Here is a 5,702-nt window from a genome sequence, read left to right on the forward strand (position 1 = left end):
TATGAGTATGTATATTTCTAATTTATTTATATCCGCTTATCCTTAAAAAGTGGTCCACTTATAGCATCACAGCTTCATTTCATTTTCTTTGTTTTTCTAAGATTCAGCAGTCTCTTTTTTATGAGATGGTGGTTGTGTTGTTTTGTTTTGTTTTGTTTTTAAATTATTTCTTGGCACAGCTCTGGGAGAAAAACTGGGATCTGCAGAAGACAGAGAGAAGTCTGAGAAAAATGTTCCTGGAAAAAAAAAATGCTGCTTTTGTGAATTAAAGTCGGAAAAAAACCTCCCAGCTATGCAATTTCTTTGCTTGTTAGCTATTAATTATTGGAAGTTCAAACGTTTTTGGCATAAGCATTACCGTTTGTGCTTTGAACATGTATAATGCTTTATATTTGCTAAATGTTGTTATTATTTCAAAAGACTTATGTCTTGAGTAAATTATGATTTGGATAATTGCATTCTGTCTCTCAAAATCTATCCCGTAGCTTCACTGGAGTGCGGAATCCACCTTCGCTCCCCGGCCTGCACCGCTTTGTTGTGCTGCGATGTGCAACTAAACATCTGCTCCCTGTTCCCCGTAGGAGCGGGGATGCATTTCAGTGGAAGGGTTGGAGTTAGTGAGGTAAGGCCACTTGATAGAGGTCTGCTCACAGCAGAGAAAGGCAAGAGTGCTGAAGCCACAGTTGATGGAGGAGGTAGAAAAGGATTTGCTTTCCAATGAGCACTCGCTGCTTTGGAAATTCAATCCAGTTTTGTGTTGCACTAGGCAGGAGTTTCAAAAGAAGCTCCAGATTGTGTGTGCTCCTCAGCAGTCTCTGTCATGGCTGGACTGGAGAGCAAACGCACCCTCACGTTGGTTGATTGCTCAGGAGATAAGGGGAATCTTCATGCTGGGGTACAGAGTGGGCTGTGAACTCACATGACAGTGGTGGCTTCCCATGGTGTGCTAACAGATGCTGGTTAATAGAGGAACTCAGACCATTCACAGTGTTTCTTTTCAAGATACCCATCCCCGTCCATTGAAGTCAGTACTTCGCAGTATAATGTAGATATATCCAAGCTAGTCATGGTTTGCTAGCCTAGACGTGGACTTGGTGGACTTGGCAGTGATAGTCTTACAGCTGGACTCAATGATCTTAAAGCTCTTTTCCAACCTAAATGATTCTGTGGTGTTGGTTGTGCTCTGAACCGAGACTTTTCTGTGTTTCGATGGTAGGCTCTGTAACACTGCGGGTGGATGGTAATTCATGGTTACATTGTAGGTGCACTCAAAGGTATGCTTTCCATTCAGGGTGACACTGGTGGGAAATGAGTACAGGGGCTTGTGATAGGGGCCCAAAATGGTTCACCCCCAACCAGGAGGTGAAAGCTGTGGATCATGTTAAGCTCTGAGCCTGAGTAGGCTGAGCTGTTTGGTGGAAACAGGGCTCTCAACCCTTAAAAGATTTTGAGCTGGGTCTGTAAGGTCATTTTCACTTGCATTTGGCTTCTCTAAGGTCTGCACTGAGTGCCCACCGGTATGTCTGAAGGATCCCCTGCAGTGCCTGCAAAACCAGCGCTGTTGGTGTCAAAACAAACAGAAAAGCTTCCATCAAGAAATATTTTTTTCTTCAGAGGTATTTCACTTGTGGTGTGATTGGAAACAGCAAGTTCCTACTGTAGTCAACAGCTCTTGGGAGGGGTCTGATATTCAGCAAAGGCTGAGGCACCTTCAACTTCTCCAGCAGTTTCAGCAGAAACAATGAGTGTTGCTCAGCGCTGCACAGTGTACTCTGAGCTCTCCTAAACAAGGAAATTAAAGGAAGGAGAACAATGAAGTGTTTGTCCTTTAGCTCTGAGTAGGTTGGGAGCAGGAGAAAGTAGGTGGAAAATGGAATTATTTTTTTAAATGTTATTTTTGCCATAGTCTTTTGGGTCCAGAGCAGTAGCTGTAAGAGGAGAGACATGATTCTACTGATAAAAGCATGAGAACAGGCCTTCAAGGACTCTCCAGCGGGACAGTACTAACATGAGTCATCAGTCATGACAGTGAATATTAACATACTTTTGACTAGCATTTGCTAGGATGAATGCAAACTAGAATGAATCTAAGAAATCCAGGAGTCATCAAGCCTCCTGTGCTCCAATGCAGTACTAGTATGCATAACTCAATAGCTCTGCTGGGGCATATTTGGTCCTCAAAGTTCTCAAATTCACCCCAGATCAAGTTCTCAGGTGGAGAAAGAAGACACATCTTACCATTCCCAAATAGGTGGTAGCCCTAGAATAAGCTTGTCTTGGAGTGCAGATTATCTGGCACACCACTGTGTTGGTGGATGCTGTTGAAAGCCTATGGGACTAGGAATAAAAAAAGGAAATGTTGGTAACAGAACCTGATAGAAGCGTCCTCCGCTGAGAGCTGGCTTGTTATTCCTTGGGACTAACAGTACTTCCTGGTAAGTTCAGCAGTTTTTCAGGGTAGGAAATGTGACCTCACTATACACACAGAAACTTGCTATTTTATATCTTACTGCCAGCATGGATCTTAATCAACCAGAAAAACTCAAAATGACAAACAAACAAGAGACAGCTTTGCTATCTGAGGTTCATTAGCTCCTAGCGACCTTTTAAATCTGCAAGAAACCAAAGAGAAATGTTCAGAAAACAGGAGGGCTTTCAAGTCATTTTGCCAGTAATTTCCACCTATTCCCCAGTTCCCCCTCAATAACGAATGGCATCTCTTGATTGTTTTCTCAAGGTTTGCATTTATCTGAGCAAATGCAGAGTGGAGCTTTGACCCACAATATATAGGGTATGGGAGGTAGAGTCTCCCTGGAAGAATGGTGCATATTTTATGTCTTGCAAGGTTATTTGAAGCTGACTCTCAAGGGCATCATCATCCTCATCTGGGAGGCTGGAAACGTGAGCAAAGGGCAGCCTATTTCATGCTTGGCGCAAACACACACCAGGGAGCTATTAGCACGGAGTGCTTCAGAGGGTTAGGTGTAGGTTCATGAGGAGGAGCTCATAGCCAGCCTGGACCTGGGCTCTGAGATGCATCCAGCATTGGGAAAGCAAAGACAGCTAAAAGCTGAGTGCAGATGACACGTTCTTCAGCGAGGAGAAAGCAGTGACTGAGAGCACCACTCCACAGATACAGACAGGCCAGTCATCAGGTTCCTTTTCCGTGGCAGGCTCTCAAGGTCAGCTCCTCAGCAGCTGTGAATAGACCTCACTTTTGGCCTTCCTGAGGCTACCCCTCTGGCACCCTGATCTGGAGTTTTCTTTCTAGGGGGAATCTGAATTGTTGGGCTTTCTTGTGTAACTGGAACAGAGGCAGCAGATGGATCCCTTCATGAAACAGAGCATCTGTCCTCTTATCAGTCCTCTTCAGCTTGAGATGTAGTCAACTTCTCCAACTAGAGTGAGGACAAGAGGACCATTGCTGGAGTGGAAAGATAGGGGCCATTTTAACTATAAGTAAAAGCATTTGTGGCCATCTCATATCTTCTCAGAAAGCACTGATCTGTTGGGACCAGAGCTGAGGAACTACTGATTGTAGATGAAGAACAGAGAAAGGCAGACAAAGCATAAGCAAGAGATGAAATATTCAGAGTAGGTGGAAGAAGGGGACCCTGAGGGCATCTGTGGAAGATGTTTTCTGTATTTTACTGACTTGTTTTGATGGACAAAAAAAGATTTTTCAAAGAAGACACACACTTGTATTTACAAGACTGTAGTCCTCCCTGACAGCATCTATGAACTCCCTCCATTGATGAATGAAGTTGAAAAACTTCTGAAAAGACAGAGAAACTAAAGGATGAAAGCATAGGCTAGAGAATAGAAACTCCCTTTCCTCCTTCTGAAAGAGAGCTTGTGTTAGGATCTGCCCTCTCAGCTTGAATGTAGCCCCTACTGACATCACTGGGAGTTACTGGGACCCAGTAGGACTGGAACCCAGTTTCATCCAGGCACTGAGGTCCACTGACAGCATGGAGGAAGAGGAGCCCTGGGCTGAAGAGCAATGAAGCTAGAAAAGGTCTACATCACTCAGGAGCAGCTGGGAAGGATAATTTGCCATCTGTGCTAAGTGGTTTCACCCCAGTGCTGTTGGTCACACCAGAACGCAAAATCGCACAGAGACTTCATATTTATTGTGGGGAGGGGAGCGAAAGGAGGGGGAGAAGCCATCTGTGGAAGGGAATCAGGTTAATATGTGGTTTTGGAGAGTTATATCCAGAGGGTGCTGAGCTAGAAAGCACCTGGCATATCTCTGGCACCTGTGAGATTGTGCAACAGAGCTGCTGAGAGCAGCTGTGGGAAACACATGGCTCACGGTGTGCAGGGACAGCAGGTACAGGCTGATGGTGTCAGGAATTTGAAAAGGAGGATGTGTGCCAAGTGGACATGCATGTTCATCTATTGCTGACGTCTGCACAGGCCCTCTCACATAATCAGTGAGTAATTGCTTTCAGTTTGAGTAATTCAAACAGGGAGAATAAAGTAGAACCTGCTTTTGGTCTAAGTCATTCATATGTCTTACTGTTGTGATGCTCTTTAAAGTTGCCTGTAAATTCACATGGGAATTAGTCTTCAATTTTTAGGTCCACCATTCAATGTCTTTCTTCATTAGCCTCCCAGCCTGGAAGACCAGCGAGCACAGGATCTTCTGAGCAGAGGTTAATGCACTGCAGTGTTGTGGGTAGAATCCTTGACAGGAAAAGCCACCTTTTTCTTCCAGCTTTCTGACAGCACTGGAGTCCTGTAACAAACCCAGAAGTGTTGATAGGCTTCTTTTCTCCTGGACTGTTAATTCAAATCTGGCTCTAGGCCATTAGTGTTTTCACACTATTACCTTCTAATGGCTTCTTGCTCTTGGCTCAGCTCTTACGTGGTAAGTCACAGCTGTGTGCATTGTTAGCTATAGCCTCCCAGTTAGCCTCTTGCTGGGAATCTCAGTCAAGATTATAACTTGTGTCTGTGTTGTGAAAACAACCCATGTGTAGCAGCTGCTGCCAAACGCTGCTCCTTCCAGCACTCACTCTACAGGTGTCAAGAGCTGTGTTCCTACCACCGTGGATGGGATCAGCTGTTCCAACAGAAGGTGCTCTTGTAATCCCTGCCCCCTCGCTGTGCCGCCTGGGTCACATGGAGCTGCTGGTGAACCCACGATGGCTTTTGCTAAGGGAGCTGCATCTTTTAGCTCAAATGCTGGAGACTTGCAATGCAGAAGTCTGCAATACATCAGTCTTCCACCCAGAGTTGCAGTTTTCTCTCTGAATTTCGTACCTAGGAAATAAAGTACCTAGCAGACTGTGCTGGGAAGGGTGCAATGTGACTGTCCATGTTCTCTGGCCAGATACAAGAGTGTTGCTGAGAGAAGTGTCATGACAAAGCTACATTAGATACCTGTTGCAAAGTTGGGCTCCTTGGTGCAGGACTAGAAGACTTACGGCTCTCCAGTCCTTGATTTTTCCATCTCTGTCCACCAAGACTGGATTTTTTTTCAAAGTTTATGCTCCAAACAGTCATGGATGCAGGAAAATCTCATGGCCTCTTATACCAGAGGTCAAACTAGGTTGCCTCTTTGGCCTTAAGATCTATGTTTCCATGAGAAGATCACATCAAAATGTTGCCCCCAAGAGTAGGGCAGTATGGCCCAACCATTTTGAGGAACAGATACATGAGAAGGGATAAGCATCAATGTTTACAGTGGGATTTAG

Source organism: Mesitornis unicolor, unplaced genomic scaffold, assembly GCF_000695765.1.
Source record: "Mesitornis unicolor isolate BGI_N332 unplaced genomic scaffold, ASM69576v1 scaffold3181, whole genome shotgun sequence".
Classification (NCBI taxonomy): Eukaryota; Metazoa; Chordata; class Aves; order Mesitornithiformes; family Mesitornithidae; genus Mesitornis; species Mesitornis unicolor.